Raw genomic sequence first — 6078 nt, 5'->3', positions numbered from 1 at the left:
GTAAAAGTGCATATTTTCGCAGTTTGCACTTCTTGTTTTCATTGCCACACAGTACTAGGAGGAAACGATGTTATTCAATAACAGATGACAGGCAGCATTTTAAATTGAAAGTGATGGTACAGTGGAGCCGGGGATGTCAGAGACAGAGTTTTAGTGGAGACTAAGAGATAAGAGACAGACTCATCAAAACCTAAACAAATTGAATATGGAAGGAAGTTCCATGTTTACAGGCGTCTGCAGCGCTTTCAACTTCAACAAATCCAGATAGGAACTGAAAGGAGAGTAGTTAACTACTCATCACACTGCAGTTCAATGAGCATAACTCAATACTGTGTCTCCTCTCTTCCTAATCTGAAGCTTTCAATTCCCCAGGGGTCCACATTGGAGAAGATAAATGGGGTGAGAGTTACCCTCAAAGTGGCCCTAATGAGAAATCTGTGGGAGATGCTCATATTTTATCTGCAAAATAGAACAAAACAATTCTCCCCAAAGCCCTCTTAAATGCTAATTGAATAGTAATGCAATGCCTCAGGCATCTTGTTGTCAGCTCATTTGGGCAGTGATTTGTCTCAATCCGTCATAGGATTCTCACTTTTGGCACGCTCTCAATGAACTGCTCAATGTGCCATTGAAATTCAATTTCATAAATCCCTGTGCAGTACAACAGCCTCTTTGCCAGGACTGCTTTTCACTTTATGTCATCACAATTCCTCTTTTGCAAGGAGATTTGGTACTTTAATACACCAACTTTAGAAAATCTGCATTATCTTCTTTTCTGTTTTATTTCGGTGTCTTCTTCTGCAGCACCAACCTGGACAGAGGTCCAGCAGCTTTGCAATTTGGCCAGCCTCCCTGTAAAACATAGTTAATCGGCATTCTCTATCACGTGAAGATGGATTCCCTGAGAAACATACCAAAGTCTTATCTCACTGCCGCACTAATAAAAATGATGGATAACATGGGAGCCTGAGATGATTGGAAACAATTGGATTTTGTCCACATTATGTAATTCAAACGCTGCTTGGAGAACAAGCCGTGGTCTCTGGTCCCTCTTTGACTTCTCTGCACCCGGCAGGGTTATGAAGAGGCCACAGCCAACCCTGCTGTGACAGAGCAGGAGCTGCTTCTGCACCAGAGCTGTGCTGTATTAGTTTAGCTGCTTGTAACATTCAGCAGAGATGCAGCAGCTGGATCAAGTCAGGGGTTAACCTGTTGTATTTGTAGGCAGATATGAGATAAAAGGACTGGCATTAACAACATTGCTATTAAGGGAGAATTGTGGTGTACAAAAAGTGTTTTTTATTAACAACAAACAGAATTTTGGCTCTTTGAACTCACTTCAATAGATCTAACAACCATATTGTTTCACTCCAACTTGAATTCCAAAGACCAACTACTGCTGCTTTATAGTTAGGATTAAGAACACTAACTTTGCCTTGTTAATAAAATGCTGTGTCACATTAAGTTAAATATTAGAAAAAAAGAAAAATCTTGCTTTCTTATTAAATTGCCCCCTTCCTGATTTTTCAGTTTTTTTGCATATTTGTCATTCTTACATGTTTCAGATCATCAAGAAAATTTTAATATTTGACAAAGATAACCTGGGTAAATACAAAATTCATTTTTTAAAGGAAAGGATGATTTCATTTATTCAAGGAGGAAAAACTCTACAAACCTATCTGGCCCTAAACCTAATAACTGGTTGTGTCACCCTTGGCAACGAGAACTGCAATCAAGTGTAACGAGTCCTCCAGATTGCTGTGGAGAAATTTTGGTCCACTCTTTTTTGCAAAATTGTTTTAATTCAGCCACAATGGAAGATTTCTGATCACCAATGATCTACTTAAGATCATTTAAGCCAAAGTATCTCAATCTGATTTTAGGCTGAAATTTGACCAAGACTCTTCAAAACCTTCATTTTTGCCTCTTTTTAGTTGGACTTGTTTTGGATCACTGTCCCTCTGCATAACCCAAGTTCACGATGACACAAACTGATGGTCGGACATTCTCCTTCAGGAGCACAATTCATGGCTCCATCAATTACAGCAGTAAGGCGTCCTCAAGCAGCAAAACACCCCCAGACCACAATACCACCACCATGTTTGACTGCTCTTTTTATGAAATGCTGCCTTAGTTTTATGACTCAAACATCCAAAAAGTTCAGCTTTTGTCTCGTCAGTCCACAGGTAGTTTTCCCAGAAGTCTTGGAAATCTTCTCTCCCATGGATGCCGTTCTTGCCCACTCTGTTTCTTACTGTTGAATCATGAACTCTGACATTAAACCGAGGCAAGTGAGGCCTGCAGTTCTTTACATGCTGTTCTGGGTTCTTTTGTGATGGCGGGTGAGTCATCGATGCGCTCTTGGAGTAATTTTGCTAGGCCGGCCACTCCTGGGAAGGTTCACCACTGTTCCAAGTTTTCTTTATTTGTTAATAATGGCTCTGACTGTGGTTTGCTGGTGCCTTAGAAATGGCTTTGTAACCCCTTCCAACATGACTTTGTTTCTCAGGCGATCTTATGTTACTTTAGATCATGACATGATGTGTTGCTTTTTGAGATCTTTTAGCTTGCTTCACTCTCTCAGCTTTGTGAATTTATCTGCACAGAGGGCCAGGTAGGTTTGGATAACTCTGATCGCTTAATAAAGGAAATCACCATTTTGAAAAACTGTATTTTGTATTTACTCAGGTCATCTTTGTCTAGAAGTAAAATGTGTTTGGTGATCTGAAATGTGCAAGTGTAAGAAATCGTGTAGAAGGCACTGTAATTATTATGTTAAAACCTGATGCATGCAGTGAATGTTTGCATGAGTTTGTGATCTAAAAGCAACTTTGAACATGTCTTTTCCTCCTCTGCTGAGCGCCGGATGTCAGCTTTGATTTTCAAGCTCACTGCCACCCGTGGTCCCTTTTAAATTCATTCATTTGCCTCATCTTAAGTTCAGCTTCAGTCCAGCAGCCCTTCTCACTGTGAGGTGGCAGAACAGGTTAACCGCTGGGTTTTTGATTGCCATGCTGTAACACATGAATATGGAGGAGAAAGTATGGCGTTAAAACAGAGATAACAGATTGCTATCTCATGCTCGCAGCACTCTGGTGTGGCATAGCAGTGTCAGAAATTTTAATCACAGAGCTATGTAATGACATAAATCTACATATCATGGATGAGTAAAAATAATAGATGAACTCCTTCCAGCTGAACACACTCTCTGCATGTACTGTATATGTCAACGAACCGCACGATTCTTATCTCATGATCAACTTTAAACCAGTTCCCGTATCCTGGAGCTACTGGGATTAGAGCACCCACTCTAAAATATGACTCAAGGATTTAAATAACACGCTCATACTCTATGTTGCAATACATCAAAGACTGACCTTTACAACCTTTGAGGCTCAACAAATATCTAAGACTGAGCCTCATGTTTTTACTCATAAAAGAGCTTAGAGAATATCTCCTGGTATTTTCAACCTGATCCTTCATCTCTTTTTGTACTTCTAGACTTGCTCTTTTCCAAGGACTGGTACATCCGATAGGCCAACAAACACTTTTTTTTAAAACTGTTTCTTCTGCAGTTCAGATTTTTCCCCCCTTTCTAAAATTTCCCTAAAGAAAAGAACCAGATTCAGAATCAGTCAGATTAACTGACCTTGAATGATGGATCTTCCTTGCTACTTGTCTGTCAGTCCATGACACAAGCATCTTCTGGGTTTGTCTGGTTCTGTCGCTGGTTGACAAATCAGAGGAAAGGAATATTACGCCATCATCGCAGGATCAGACATTATTTTTCGTTGTTGCCAATGCCTTAGCCCCGTCTAAGCCCTCGTTATGTTTAATGGTGTGAGTTATTGCCTGCCCTGAGCATTGTAACTCACGGGACGCAGAGCATAGAACATTTATAGACCCTTCAGCCACTATACAAGCTGAGGCCTTCTTCTGCAGTGAACGCAGGATAAAAGAAGAGCAATATGCCTCATTGTGGTGCTGCTCTCTGATACCTGAATTTGAACATTCTCACCTCAGGAGAAGATGATTTAAATAATTGATGTCCTTTACTTCATTGTGTTTGCAAACAGTCTTAGCTTTTCAAGCGTGGAAAGCTAAAGTACTTTGGAAGGATCCACTGAAGTGACGTGGACGGGGTCGTATTAGGGGTCAACCCATTATCCCTACTAATGTGCCGTGAGATTGGTAGCTAATTGATATTGCATGCTAATTGATATTAGCGCTGGGCACACTACCAGTTTTAGGTTTTATATACTGTGCACATATATACAATTAAGAGAAGCTCATTTACTCCAATCTTCCTTTCTTTTCATGGTTATGTCTTGGATTTACATTTAATATTCAGAGTCTAGAGCACAGCACCATCGCACAACAGCTGAGAAAAAGAAACACAGAGAAAGCAATGAGTCAGAGAAGTTTTAGGCTACAGAGGGCAACAAAATAAAATAAAACTCCCAAAACTTTTAAGGTTTTGTTGAATATTTCCTCCAACAACAATACTGTACCATTGATGACACATGTTCACCGACCACTTTGGTGGCTTCACCTCTTCAACTGTTCAACATGAAAGCAAATTGCTAATCAGTCAATCACATGGCTAATTAGATGAATTTAAGCATGCAGATATGATCAAGATGATCTGCAGAAATTCAAACTGAGCATCAGAATAGAAACGAAAGGGGATTTAAGTGACTTTGAATGTGGTGTGGGTGCTGGTGTGATTATTTCAAGAACTGCAGATCTACTGAGATTTTCCAACAAAGACATCTCTAGGGTTTCCAGGGAATGGTCTGAAAATAAGAAAATATCCAGTGAGCGACAGTTCTTTGGGTGAAACTGAGCTGATAAGATGGCAACAGTAACTCAATAACTTATTTCACTCGCTATAACCAAGCTATATAGAGGAGCATCTCTGAAAATACAACACATCGAACCTTGAAGCAGATGGGCAACAAAAGCAGAAGACCACAATGGGTGCCCCTCCACTCAGCTATGAACAGGAAAACGAGACTACAATTCACACAAAGTCACCAAAATTGGACAATTGAAGAAAGTAAAAATTTCTGTGGCAGTATTTGGATGGTAGGGTCAGAATTCTGTGCTGTCCGTGCCATCAAGAATTAAGGCAGCTCTGAAGGCAAAAGGGGGTCTAACCCAGCTCAGCCGAGTGTATATTCTAACACAAAGACTCAACATACTTAATGAATCTACAAAAAGATGTTTCTGATGGATATGCTATTTGTTAACAAAACAATAAAATTATCAGATGGTTTCAGGTCTCATGAGGTGTGAAATACTAATTGGCGTTCTTTCTATCAATAGATCATTGTTGCACTACAGTAATTATTTTATCAGCAGACAATCAATGGTAAAGAATAAAAGTACAGTTGGAAATATCTCACGTTACACATCCAACTACTTGTGCAGCGGGGCTAGGGGAGGGTCTGTGCTGACAGACGTGGGTTACTGACCTGGTAGCCTGGCTGCCCCTGGGTGGGTCCGGGATGGGCGTGAGGTTCTGGGGGCACTCCGTCTCTGGGCTGGGACCCGGACCGGGCCTCGGGGGCTTGGGTCCTGGTTGGTGTGTTGCCGGGGTTGTGGGCGGGTGGGTGCATGGGGGCCCAGCCCTGGAGCAGGGTGCCGCCGGTGCGTCGAGCCACCTGGGGGGCTCTTCAACTGGTGGGGGAGATTGTCACATCTTGCAGGAGCTTTCCTCTCCTCAGGAGCTCCCTCTGCAGGAGGGGGAGATACAGGAGAGGTGGAGGAAGATCTCAGCCTGGGTGTTTATTGTCTTATGTAGTCTGGAAGATGAGTGGATGGTGGGGTGGGTGCAGTTTTCTCTGTGGTGGGGTTGGGTGGACTGTCCCGGGCTCTGTGGGGCCGGGCGGCGCTGCTGCACTGGGCCCGGTCTGGATGGGCCTGGGCCCCCTTTCCCTGGCGGGTCGCGGAGTATGGGGGTGCCTACTGGGGTCAGCGGGGGAGCTGGCCCCAGGGAGGGGTCACTTGCCCCTCCCTTCCTTCCCTCCCCATCTCCAGCTGCCTCCCTCTTCCCGCTCCACCACAACCACCCAC

General features: G+C 42.7%; 1 long non-coding RNA gene across 1 annotated transcript; it reads right to left on the bottom strand.

Moving 5' to 3' along the window:
• Window positions 1-1285: 1285 nt before the first annotated feature.
• LOC143413926 (uncharacterized) lies at window positions 1286-5753 on the bottom strand. The gene is made up of 3 exons (XR_013094488.1): window positions 5478-5753; window positions 3650-3727; window positions 1286-3014 (listed from the first exon to the last, which is right to left on the bottom strand). It is a non-coding gene; the product is annotated as an uncharacterized LOC143413926 (long non-coding RNA).
• Between the last annotated feature and the right edge of the window lie 325 nt (window positions 5754-6078).

Source organism: Maylandia zebra, linkage group LG2 (assembly GCF_041146795.1).
Source record: "Maylandia zebra isolate NMK-2024a linkage group LG2, Mzebra_GT3a, whole genome shotgun sequence".
NCBI classification, from domain to species: Eukaryota; Metazoa; Chordata; class Actinopteri; order Cichliformes; family Cichlidae; genus Maylandia; species Maylandia zebra.
This window is presented reverse-complemented; position numbering and strand designations above follow the sequence as displayed.